Source organism: Pipistrellus kuhlii, unplaced genomic scaffold (assembly GCF_014108245.1).
Source record: "Pipistrellus kuhlii isolate mPipKuh1 unplaced genomic scaffold, mPipKuh1.p scaffold_m20_p_28, whole genome shotgun sequence".
Lineage (NCBI taxonomy): Eukaryota > Metazoa > Chordata > Mammalia > Chiroptera > Vespertilionidae > Pipistrellus > Pipistrellus kuhlii.
The window spans coordinates 2,217,421-2,224,665 of record NW_023425527.1 but is presented as its reverse complement, the minus strand read 5'-3'; positions in this window follow the sequence as shown (position 1 = coordinate 2,224,665).

Sequence of the window (7,245 nt, the reverse complement as noted above, 5' to 3'; positions counted from 1 at the left end):
CAAAGACGTCAAATAGATCTCACTGAGGAGAATTTGGATAAGTTTGGGGAAAACGACTCTGAAGCAGATGGATTACATTTTCTGCTTGGGCTCAGCAAGTAAGGGGAGCCACAGCCAAATGTGCTTGGGATCTTGTCATACTCCCAATGTTGAAAAACATTTCAGGGCATTTGACTGTGTTTGGCAGAACCACTGCCTTGACTGTGCCCCTTCGATGCTGGACAAAGGTGACAAACAACCTATGATGATCCCAGTCTGAAAGGAGCCACAGTCACAATTACCTTTTGTGGGAGGGGCACAGTGGCTCCCTATGTCAATGGGAACATTCCAATGGAGGTATGAACTATACAGATGGTTATAATAAGGTTTTTAAGGTTTTTGACAAAGAGTGTGAACATCAACTAAAGTAACAAAATTCAAGTCCTAAAGGGAAGTAATATATCCTTCCATTCTTCTCTTTGTGATGAAAACAAGAGTCTGGGAGGAGAGTCATGTCCTTCCACAACTGTCCCCTACCCCTTATTCCGTGCATTGTGCAGTATTCCCAGTAATTTTTGTGGCCTTACTCACATCCTTTGTTGTTGTTTTTTTCCATTGGATTTTGAGAATCAGAGCAGAATCAAATGGGATGCTCAGAATCAGAAAGCCCTTCTCTTGTTGTCAGTAACCCAGACCCCCCATGATTGATTGAGTGGAAGGAAGAAGATGATGATGAAGTCAAGGCAACAGCTGAGCCCTTGCTGAAGTGCTGAAATGGGAATAAGGATGTAGATAAGCAGGTGTGAGGCTTTCAAGCCCCAAATTAATTAATTTATTTTCTCAGAGTTCACCATGTTCTATGCCCTAGAAAGACAGCAGTTCATAAAAGAAACAAAATCCCCTGCCCTCCTGGAATTCACACTCTAATGTAAAATACCAGAGTCATTTTGAAGATATAATGTTAAATTACTAAAATTTTTATAAGTTAACTTCTAAGCTGGTCAAAGAGGAGTATAATTTAATTTTTCTTCTATAAGGAGCTATAATCCCATAGAATGTCTACCCTCATACTACAAATACTCTTACTTTGCTTATAAACTTTAACATTAACTCTCATTGTTGGAATATGTTGTCTTTACCATTAATGTGATAGCAAAAGCCCAAAGCTAAATTTTATAAGAAGGAGAAGCAAATTTAAAAATCCTTTAAAAATTATCCCCCAAAATGACTGAAAAATAGAGTTTGGGAAGTGCTTATATCAATGTGCAGCTAAAGCTTCCTTCATGGTTATCTCTTTTCCTTCTCCTTGTCTTCTCATCACCAGATATTTTTTTATTCACAGAGTTGGAAAGATTTGAAAGTTAAAGATAAAAAATAGAAGCTTATGCAAGAAATAACCAGCAGCTTTGGATTTTTGCTTCAAGGTAAAAGGTTGGTCCCAGTTTTCCCTCCCTTCCACTTCTGCAAATCAGTGTCATATAGTAATATTTTGTGATAGGAAATATTTTTAGTGGATTCTAGCCCAGGCTATTATCAAGACAGCTGCTGTGGACATGCTAAGAGAGACAACCTTTTCAGTGCTGCCTTAGCCCTAGCCTCACTTTCCCTGCTTCTGAGTCCCCAGCTGCTCACAGCTGATTCTGCTGATGCTCTCCAGCTGCAGGCTTGGCTCCTGACAGAGACGGATAATGCAGCGTGACTCTCATTCCAGACTGGTTTTATGTTATGCTCAGACCCAAGGCGTGGTGACCCCAGATGACTGAAGGGCTCCCACACTGCTTACTACTAATTAGATCTGAGATCTACTGGCAGGATTGATTACCGCGAAGGATTGGCTAAGTTTGGGTTATAGAATCCTCTGCTTCTGCTTCCCCTATATTCACTCAGTCAGCAGAATAGAGCCGCAGCCTTAATGCCCTTTCTTTAGTTCAACCAATTTACCTGTTTAGTTCATCTATGCAGAATCTGGAGATTCTAGCTCCAATGACCTTTATTGATCCGGGTCTTCTTACTTAGAATAAGACCTTGGAGAGAGTGTCTACCTGGCCTGTTAGTTTGATCAGTGTCCACCAGACTGATTTTAGGTTCCACTTACTGGATGCAACTTGTTGTTATGTCCATTTCCAATGTGAATATGGAGACAGAAATAGCCTAAGAACACTGGAAATCACCTGACCTCTAGCACCTCAAGAACTATTCCTTGTCCCACTTGAGTTTGCATGTCTCAAGCCAACTCCTGCTCCATTCACACCTCACCTGACCATACTATAGGCATCAAGGTTTTGAAGGTCCAAGTCCCAAGCAGCGATAATCTTTCATTAGAGCTACTTCTTGGTAGAAAAGCTTTGGTGTCAATATTTATTAGCTGTTAGATATTCTTGAACTCACGTGGTTCCTGATCACATAGATAGGCAGACCTGGATTTTATAGTTACCTCAGTTTCTTGAAGGAGGCCCAGGCTTTAGAGACATGAATGGCCTGTAAGTTCTCTCGAACCAGTTCAAGGCCTCATTCAACTCCCTCTCTAAACATCCCGGGATCCTCAGCCTCAAATTCTTTGGTGAACCCAGAGCCTGACATAGATTTCATATTATCACAAGCCTCTTTCAATGTTTTGACATTTTTCTGTCATCACTTCTTTAATGATTTTGTACAGATGAATCTGAGAGGGGAAGGAGGGCTCTGGGTGAGAAAGTGCGATTAAGAAGAGGCTAGTTTAGAGAACCAGATGGCTCTTAGCTCTGGAAATTGGGCTACATCCTCACAATATATATATATATATATATATTCTTTTTAATGTCCGTTCACCTCTTTTCAAAGAATAAGAGTAATTGGTTCAAGTCTGTGACTCTTTGTCAAGTATAGGGGGTTCTAGATTCTTATATTTCCATCCAGTGTACAGGGCAGGAGTGAGTATCTTGACATGAACTCTGAAAGCCCCTTGAGAAGCCTGCTGCTGGTAGTTTGAGGAATGGTCATTTCCTTCTTTCTGATATCTTGCATTTCTCTAATTCAAGTGCAAAATGAGGATTGGACAAGCTTAAGGCTGCTTCTATTTCATGCTGAAATAATGTTTGCTTGCTATAGAGAAGCAAAAGCAGGAAAGGCCAAATGCTTTGATGAGTTCATAGAGAATTAAGTGTTAGATGTTACTGCCATCTAGTGATGATTTAACACCTGGCTGCCAGGGGAAGATGAGTTATCCTTTTGCTACAAATGTAGGATGTCACCTTACAGTGTAGGTTAGCCTGGTAGGTTCTGGAATGGAGGTGACATCTAGGTGAGCTTCTCCTACCGGTGGGAGGCTGCATGGTGGAAAAATCTCTTTCTAACTGTGAAAACAGTACATGTCCTCATGTTAAAGCCTAAACTTCTCTGTCTGTATTTCTGCTTTAATGTGTGTGTGTGTGTGTGTGTGTGTGTGTGTGTGTGTGTGTTTGATTTCAGAAAGGAAGTAGAGGGAAAGAGAGATAGAAACATCAATGATGAGAGTATCATTGATTGGCTGCCTCCTGCATGCCCCACACTGAGGATTGAGCCCGCCATCTGGGCATATGCCCTGAATAGGAAACAATCCATGACCTCCTGGTTCATAGGTCAATACTCAACCACTGAGCCACACCGGCAGGCTCTACTACTGTTTGTAATAGTTCATTGAAACAATGAAAAATGGGTTTAAAAAATCCAACTCTGCCTTCCCAAATACACGTCTACACATTCCCAGAGACCGGTTGTGTAGCACTGCTCCCTGTGTGTGTCCACAAGTCTCGTCTCTTCACAGAAGTATCATCAAAAAGCACTATCCAATTCTAGGCACTTCCCCTCTCCCCATGGCACTCACATGCTACCTGGGGATGAGGGCAAAGAAGGAAGAAGAGAAATACCATGACTGAGTGGCTACCTTGTACCAAGTGCTTTTACAGCCATGGAAGCTCTCATCATAACCCTGTCAGGTGAGATCATCCCTGTGTGAAAGATGAGGAAACTGAGGTTCAGAAAGTTTGGACAGTTGGCCAGAAATGGTACAGTTGACTACAGTGTGCCAGGCCTCAGTCTGGGAGTTTCTGTGGCTCGGTAAGCACAGGGATACGGTGTCGGGAACTACCACAGAGTGTGGAGGAAGCAGAAGATGCTCCCTCTGCTCAACAAGGAGCAAAATCCAAGTACAGCCCCACATGGCCCCTCAGGCACATGTACAAGTTCAAGGAAGGCACAGATGTCCACAGTAAAGGGTTGGCAGTTTTAGATGCAAAAACAAGCCCACTCCTAGACTATATCTGCCAGAAACAGATAGTGAATCTCGGGCATTTATTTCATTCCCTTTCACTCCCCCATCTAAAGAAACAGGATGTTTCACGAAGGTAATCATCTCCACAGGGTTAAAAAGGCAAGAAAAGAAGAAGAAAAACAGCAATCTAAGCACAGCATTCGCAGCTGCTTTGGTATATAGAGGAAAAAAAACACGAAATTTGCTGGACAGGGTATGAAATGGAACTTTTGTTGCCTTGGATTTTGGGCTGAAGCCTCAAAAATAAAGACAAAAAAAAAAAAAAAAAAAAAAAGGACAAACATTTCATTTTCTTCCTTGGCACCAAGGAAGTTTCTCCTTGCAGTTAGATGGTCAGTGAAATCTGAGCCAAGTTCAGGCCGATGGAAATACTGTAAGCGGGGCCTGGGCTCTGAAATCTCCTGTGTGATCTTTCATGCCCTCTTTCTCTCCCTCCTGATGATTACCTGTGGGATATTCATAGAGAAACTTGAGGTTCTAGAAGAGGTGGAATCAAAGCAGGGGCCTTGAAAAATTCCCTGCACCAGCCATTATTGGATTGGATTGTGAACAAGAAAAAAGCCACCAAGGTTTTTTTCTTGTTCGTTACAATATTCAATGTAAATCAGCGTGACTGATACACAACAATAGATGCTAATATCCCTCCTGTGGGAGAGGACAAAAAAAAACCCCACAAAAAACAAACAAACAAACAAAAAAACTGGTCAAGATGCTCCCTAGCTCCATGTATAAGGCTTTTTGCAATTTGGCTTTGCATTTTCTTTCACTAAAGAAACAAAAGCTATTTCTTTTCTCCTTGAATCTGAGCTAAACTGTTGGCAAGTTGAATGCAAATAACAACAGTATACCACTGCTGCGTCCAAGCCTTTAGGGCAAAGAAGGAAGACACATTGCATGTGTCTGTCACTCTCTTAGAATCTTGCCCAGCCACCATGGTAACAAGCCCCAGTCTGCTGAATAATGAGAGACGTGATATCTAGTCACCCCACCCACACCAGATTTGTGAAGAAGGCCATCCTAGTTCAGCATTCAGCCATCCCTTTGCCCACCCACAGGCTGATCACAGAAGCATGAGCAAAGCTCAGACGAATTCAGCTAAGCCTGGCTCAGAACAGCAAAAATGCCCAGCTGATGGCATCATGTGCATTAACAAATTAATTTCTTAAGTTATTAAATTTTAGGGTGGCTTGTTACATGGCATTAGCTGACCGACACACCTACATTTTAGAGAGGTCTACTTAGACAGATATGTTCCAGCAGGATTTACTAAGGAGGCAGCAAGATCCCTGACCCTGCTTCAAAACCAGAAGGTCCTGCATTACAGCGGGAGTTAGAGGTTTAAAGGAAGCGTGCCGTGTTCTTGATAAGAATTCACTGCATTTTGCCCCTCTGGGCAAGATGAGAGGTTTTCCGCCTTCTTTCCATCTCACCCAAAGCTTTCAGCTTCAGCTTTCTCATCTACAAATAGGGCCGTGAGTCAGGGGGCTAATGGGAACGTTAAATGAGATGTGAAATTGCTTTTTGCTTGGTAAAAAGAGTTTTATGCTAGGAAAGTATCTCAGGCATGTCTCCTACTGTCTGTGTTTTGATCATACCAAATAGATGTAACGTGTTGAATTAAGTGTAAAATTGGCATTACTTGAACTGCTGTTGACAATAATTTGTGATCGCAAAGCTCTGGGATCCCAAATGACTATTGGGGGATGCTTTAAACATATTGATGTGTAGGCCTAACCCCAGAGGTCCCAATTTAATTGCTTGGGGCTTGAGCCTGAGCATCAGGGTTTCCACAGCTCCCAGGGGTTTGACTCTGCTGTGGCTGAGGGTCAGGCTGGAAAAACAGACCCAGAGAAAGAGAAGCAGCAATCAGACTCTCAAACCTCAGAGGGAAAGTAGGGGAGAGTAGGAGAGATCAACCAAAGGACTTGTGTTCATGCATATAAGCCTAACCAGTGGCCATGGACAACAGGGAAGTGGGGACATACGTGGGGAGGGGTTTGGGATGGGAATGGGGGGATGAGGACAATTATGTGATACCATAATCAATAATAATAATAATAATAAAAAGTCCTGCCTTTGGGCCTCCAGGCCTCAAGGGCTGACAGCTGCCTTGTTAGCTCTTTAGTTTTCTTGCTTACCCCTCACAGTTATCTGCAATGCAGTTTTTGTTGCTAGACTTAGAACACATTGGGCTTGGGCCTGATTTTCTGGCTACTCAGTGATTTTCCCTTTTAGCTTTGTTTTTGTCAGTTTTGACCCATTTATCATGTTGGGCTTGCAGCATGAAATTGCTCAAGTCGTCTTGAAAACGAAGCTGGGTTGATGACATTCCGAATTCCGATGGGAGCGATAACATCGTTACTGCGACTTCGACACAGGCTTTCCTTCCCACCGCTGAAGCGTTGCTTTTATTTTTTAATAACCTGAGCTATCTTAGGAGAATATGATATAACCGCATCAAAACAAATGAAGCACATTTGCAAGTGCTGAGCAGAGGAAGACCAAGAATATCAACAATGGGGATAGAGTGGGTGGCTGAAAAGGTTTCTGGGACAACAGGAGCCCACTCCCGCCTCTGGCTGGCTGCTGCAGGAGAACAATAGGACTTTGGGAAGGAGAAGCTAAAAAACCCGCTGTCAAAACTGTAAAAAGACAGGAAAAGCTTCTTGTCTGCTGGGAGCGCCTTTTCTTCCAATCTGGTTTGTAGGGAAGGAGCAGTGGGCTTCCCTTCAGCCAAAACAGGAGAAGAGTTCACTTAATCGATGGCAGGCTGTGGAAAGGCAGCTGAGACCAAATGACTTTCATCTCCTCTTCCTCCTCCTGTCCCCCCAGAAGGAGCGAGGATGAAACCATTTAAAAAGCCAGGTTTAAAAAGCAACTCGGTTCCTGACAGTCCCTGTAGCGCTCCCGGTCTCAGCTGCTCTCCTAACTCCAGGGTGTAATTATCCTTGAACTTAATTGGCGGTTCAGGAGAGCTT